The sequence below is a fragment of the Myotis davidii genome, unplaced genomic scaffold (assembly GCF_000327345.1).
Source record: "Myotis davidii unplaced genomic scaffold, ASM32734v1 scaffold425, whole genome shotgun sequence".
Taxonomy (NCBI): Eukaryota; Metazoa; Chordata; class Mammalia; order Chiroptera; family Vespertilionidae; genus Myotis; species Myotis davidii.
The window spans coordinates 755,903-761,690 of NW_006296413.1; the positions used below are offsets into that span (position 1 = coordinate 755,903).

The 5,788-nt window shown below is 54.6% G+C and overlaps 1 long non-coding RNA gene and 1 pseudogene across 2 annotated transcripts in view; both read right to left on the reverse strand.

The window, feature by feature from the left end:
- Window positions 1-2,181, reverse strand: part of LOC102759503 — a 7,954-nt pseudogene extending 5,773 nt beyond the window's left edge.
- Window positions 2,182-3,512: 1,331 nt separating this feature from the next.
- LOC107184344 overlaps window positions 3,513-5,788 on the reverse strand; it is a 3,627-nt gene continuing 1,351 nt past the window's right edge. For both annotated transcript variants that reach the window (XR_001515152.1, XR_001515153.1), the window contains exons 2-3: window positions 5,429-5,540; window positions 3,513-3,637 (exon numbers count right to left, since the gene is read on the reverse strand). This is a non-coding gene — a long non-coding RNA (uncharacterized LOC107184344). The remainder of the gene's footprint in view (window positions 3,638-5,428; window positions 5,541-5,788) is intronic.

Here is a 5,788-nt window from a genome sequence, read left to right on the forward strand (position 1 = left end):
AGGTTCTGTCTCTAGGTTCTGTTGCCAGTTTCTGTCCAGGATCTTTTGCCATGTTCTCTCACTAGGTTCTGTCTCTAGGTTCTGTCGATGAAGTCTTAATAATAAAAAGTTGGGGGTGGATTCTTTTGATCTCAGCCTATTCTCCAACCCCAGGGCCTGTGCTCTGCCCCAGATTGCCATCACCCTGCACTCTTGCTGGGGTCACCTCTGCTCCAGCCTTCCCTGCACATCACTGCTCACCCCCACTGACCATCCACTCCAACTCGTCCACATAGCAGCCAGACGTCTCCCCCAAAACCAGACCCTTGTCCTGCCCCGCCTGCCTGAAGCCCTCTAAACCTGTGCAACCCCAGGGCCTGTGCTCTGCCCCAGATTGCCATCACCCTGCACTCTTGCTGGGGTCACCTCTGCTCCAGCCTTCCCTGCACATCACTGCTCACCCCCACTGACCATCCACTCCAACTCGTCCACATAGCAGCCAGACGTCTCCCCCAAAACCAGACCCTTGTCCTGCCCCGCCTGCCTGAAGCCCTCTAAACCTGTGCTTGGGTCAAAGTTCAGATTCCTTCCTCAGCCTACACAGTCCTCTGCTACCTCTCCAGGCTCACACTACTACTAACCTCAAGTTCAACACCCCACCTGCGCTCCTTCCACTTCCCTTTTTACCCCCTCTCCGTCATCACCTGGCTGCTCTACCTGCAGGTCTCAACTGAGATGCCTCTTTTCTGCAAGTCCTGTGTCTGCCCCATGTGCTCTACGGAGCACATTTACCCTACATATCTATTAAAGCTCAATGCTGTACAGTCAACTCCTTCTGATGGCATCTCTCCCCCACCTGGCAGTTATCTCCATGAGGGGAAGGGCTGGGAGTGTATTGTCATTACCTCCTACCCACCTGGCAGAGGACCTGGCACATCGTGGGCATGCAATAAATGATGAGTGGATGACTCTGTTGGGGCTGGATGTATGGATAAATGGATGGATAAATGGATGGATGAATGGATAAATGAATGGATGGATGAATGGGTGTGTGGATGGATGGATGAATGGATAGATGGTTGATGAAAGGATGGATGGGTGTGTAGAAGAATGGATTAATGGATGGATGGATGGATGATGAATAGACAGATTGGTGGATGGATAGATGATGGATGGCTTGATAGATGGATGGATGGATGATGAATAGGTGGGTGGATGGATGATATAGTGCAAACAAAGGTGCCATGAGGAGGTGGGGGTCAGGTTTCGCTGAAGGAGGCTTATTAGAGGAGTTGAGAGGATAGCACTGTGGTGACAGCTGCAACTTAAAGAGCTTTTCCTCTTTGCTGGTCCCAGACCTGGCACTTTATTTGTGTCACCTTAATTGAAGGAGGCTTATTAGAGGAGTTGAGAGGACAGCATTGTGGTGACAGCTGCAACTTAAAGAGCTTTCCCTCTTTGCTGGGTCCCAGACCTGGCACTTTATTTGTGTCACCTCTCTGCATCCTCATGGTAGCCCTTGGTGTGAGCTATCGTCCCCTTGCCTAAGTCTTGTTTCATTGGTAATTAATACTTTAATAAAAATTTAAATAAGTAACACTTGCTTGACACGGCATTTAAAGGGTGCAGCAAGATGTACATTTTCCCACTGTGGAGACCCAGACTGTTGTAGGCACAATAGGAGCTCAATAAAATGCACTGACTTGAATATTTAACGTGAAGAAACAGCAGCTCAGAGAGGGTGGGAGCTTGCCCAGCGTCTCACCGTCAGCCACGTCATGGTGTGCAAGCAGGTTCCTCTCACTGCAGACCAGCCCTCTCCGCCGAGGAGGAGTGGGGTGCGGAGGGCACGCCTGAGCTGAAAGGTGGGGGGTGTAGACGAAGGCTCAGAGGCAGGAAAGGCATGGCACGTCCTGGGGACAGAGAGGAGGGTCGTGTCAGGAAATACGGTGAGGCTGGGGTTGGCATCAAGGCCTTGAGATCCAGCTGAGGAAGCAGCGGTGACCGGCCAGGCACAGGAAAAGGGCAGATGTCATCTTTTTGGAGCTCGGAAGGCAGGAGGCCATGACCAGACCAGAGAAAGCTGATGTTGCAGGTTGGGGTGAAGACAGTGTGCCACACAGAACCAAGCCAGACCCACTCTCAAAGCCTCCGCCTGGAGGTCTGCCCTGCTCCCACCTGCCCGTCCTCACCGCCCCTGCCTCATGGAAAAAACATGATCCACGGGGCCGCTCTCTTGGCTGAGCGCAGGGCCCCGGGGACAGGAATGGAGGTGCTTCCAGGCCAGCAGAGGCGGTGCTCCGGGGGCTGCCTGCCTGCGGGTGTGCCCCGCCAGAGGACTTTAGGTAGCGGTGAGGTAAGGGACTTGGCACCAGATAGCACTGAGTCACCTGGTGAGAAAGCTGTTCCCCTTTCAATTACCCATCAATCCTGAGCAAACTGAGATTCAGGATCCTGGTTACTCAGGCTAATGACTAAGTTTTCTGTTTGTTTTAAAGACAAGAGCAGCCCTGTGGTTCAGAGCCTTGAAGGGCAGCTGAACCTGTCAATGGTTTCTGAATATTATTGTTTCACCGCAGTCATTGTTCCGGTCACCTTCTACCGACTCCCAAGTAATACTTTCTTTCAGTTTGTAGTAGGTTGGTGGTAAGTGTCTGAAATCCCCAAATCACGTGGCTTCAATGAGAGAACATGTCTTTCACCGAAGGCGGGCTGGTGGAGGCTCCGCGATCCAGGCTCCCTCCACCTTGCTGCTTCACCCCTCGTGGTCCAAGATACCTGCCGGGGCTCCAGCTACCAGGCTGGGTTCCAGCCAAAGGAAGGAAGGAGATGCTGACGTGCACGCTCCCTCCCTTTAAGGATCCTTCTAGGAAGTTCCAAATGGCACTTCTTCTCAAATGGCCACGCCGGCTGCAAGGGAGGTTGGGAAGCAGCCTGGATTCTGGGCAGCCATCCACCCATCTAAAAATCAGGGATCTCAGGGAAAGCAAGAAGGTGTGAACAGGTACTGGGGAAACTAGCGAGTCTGCCACGCTCCGCTTTTCTCTCCTGATGGAGACATCAAATTTTTTTATTTTAATTTCAAGTGAGGAAGGGGCGCAGGTCTGGCTAACCAGGAAAGCCAACCAGGCCTGGCGAGGCGGACCCGTGGGCATCAGCATCTGTTTGTTTGCTTTGCGGGCAGGAGTGGGGGTGGGTGGGGCTGCCATGGGATAGGTCAGAGGTCTCTAGGTCAGAGGCTGCTGGAGGGGTCTGCTAAGCCAAGCCCACAGGCCATCCTGAACAAGCCTGTGGACAAAGCACTGACCAGGGCAGTGCATGGGGCGAGGACTCACATCCTGGCAGTGCTGACGCTGTCTGCATTGTCTCCCTGCACCCACACAGCGCAGCAAACCGGTCACCTCTGTCCCCGTCGGACAGCAAGAGGAAGCTGCTCCCGATGATCTCGGGCGTGTGAACAGCAGAGCAGATCCACATGGGGTCCGAAGCTTCCCAAACTGGGGCCCTGGTGCCCAGAACCGTGACTGTGGACAGCAAGAGGAAGCTGCTCCCGATGGTCTCGGGCGTGTGAACAGCAGAGCAGATCCACACAGGGTCCGAAGCTTCTCAAACTGGGGCCCTGGTGCCCAGAACCGTGCCTGGCCCGGGCAGGGAGGTCCTGAAGAATGAGCAAATGAATGAATGAGCGAATGAATGGGAGGGCCTTCCTCCTGCCTCTGTGCGCAAACATTCTCTAGCAAGCAGGAGTCTCGGGGAACCATGCCACCCCTTCCCCTGACCGGCAGCTCCTGGTGGGGAACACTCGATTTTCCCAAAATAAAAGGGTGTGGGGACCGGAAGTGTGGCTCCCTGGGCTCCTCCCTGATTGCTCTGGGCAGGAAGCCAGCCCTCGCGGTTATTTCCAGCGCCCGCCCTGCTTTCGGCGGAGTATTTCTGGAGCGCACACAGCCTTCTTTTAGTTTTATGTTAGGGGTTGCTCAGCGGTGGGCAGACGCCTGGCCACGCATGCTGCCGGTGACTGCCTGGCTGTGGTACCTGGGACAACCTTCCGTGGGAGCCCAGGACAGCATGTGGGCTGGGATGGGCTTCTCCCCACCTCCCCCAAAACCCCAGCTGGGCCAGTCTGGGAGCTGGAAGGTGCTGCAGGGCAGGCCAGCTCTGTCAGTCTGCGGACTTCACCCTCCGTCTCCTACTGTGAGCCTCCCTCCCCCCACCCCTCCACCCAATTACCAAACTCCAAAAGTTAAAGTACCACCCCTAGGAATCTAGTTGTTTGGTTTTTCTCATTTTCCGATGACCAAGCACATTCACGGAATCTCTAATAAAATGAACCACACATTTAGTCATGTCCTTGTCCTGCTTAAAACATGTTGTCTAGAAGATAAAATCCAGGCCTTTCCTTTCCCTTCAGGCTGAGAACACTCTCCTGAACCTGCCTCCTGAACAAGCCCCACTAATCTGCTCCCTGCCTCCTGAACAAGCCGTCTTCTTTCATGCCTCCTGGCCTTTGCACTTGCTGTTTTCTGTGCTTGAACTGCTCGCATTCTGCTGAACTCCTACTTATCCTATGAAACCCAACTCAAAAGGCCCCTTCTCCGAAACACAGTTAGGTGTCCTTGCCCCACCAGTGATCTGACAGATTACTCAGCTCTCAGGACTCTGGTTTCTTCTCTTGTCATTGTTTTCCTGTCTCTCCTGTTATACCTGGAACTCCTGAACATCACAGTTCCACCCTGCATTCATTCGAGTCCTGTCCTTCCTCCCCAGTGCCTAAGGCAGTTACTATCCCATGATGGTAATAAGTCAGCAACTACCTTCCTTGGTGTTTCAAGTTCTGCCCTGGCTTTGTCCCACCGCAGCCCTGGGAAAGGCGGAGCACCCCCAACTTTACTCATAGGAAATGCAGGGGTTCCATCAGTGAGCAGTGAGTGCCCACATTCCTTGGGCAGGCAGCACTCGATGTGCAGTTAGATGGCACCCAGCTGCGGTGACTCAGTGGGTGTCAGAGGTGGCCCAAGGTCACTCCTCACATCCTCCCCGCCCCCAGCCCCCCTCCCCCAGCCCAAACAGGGAGAAAGGAAGGTGAATCCCGCCCCGCTTTGTTTTACAAATTGGATGACAGAGCCTCTCAGATTAACCAGAAAACAAAACCAAAACCAAAACCCCAAATCCACCACGTACATCATTTCCAGCCTGGAGGAGGGCCAGCTTTCCGCCTAGGGCTCAGCTCTTCGCACTGGATTGGCCCAGAACACCACCTGCCTTCTCTGTTCCCTGAGCTTCGGGTTGGCAATGGCGGGGCGTTATCCCCTGGGGGCCGGAATCCCACAAGACCACTGGGAGTCTCTGGAGCTGCTAGACCCCTCCCCCCACAGCCCATGTTCCCCCTGACAGGCCTGGGCCCCATCCTGAGGGGAAGGCCAGGTTAGAGCCCAGGCAGTCAGTGTACCTCACGTTGGTAAGGGATCGGTCATCCTGCCCCCTGCGGTGCTGGGGGCACTTCAGGGCTCTGTGTAGGACTGAATCAGACTCCGTGGGGGTGGGGTCTGGGCAGGGTGGTCCTGAAGAATGAGCGAATGAATGAATGGGCTTGGGCAATTTGAACACATTTCCAGAAGATTCTTTCCTCCTTTGGGATAGGTGCTCCACCTCTCCTCTCCTGACCAGCAGGCACCCATACTCTCGAAGCTCTTACTCCAGCCCCATGATTCACCTCCTTGCCCAGGGGACCCCTTCGGTGGAAGTCCTGAGGGCCCCTCCCATTCAGCGTCCTCGTAACCCAGCATCCCTTTGTGGGCTGTCTCCCCCC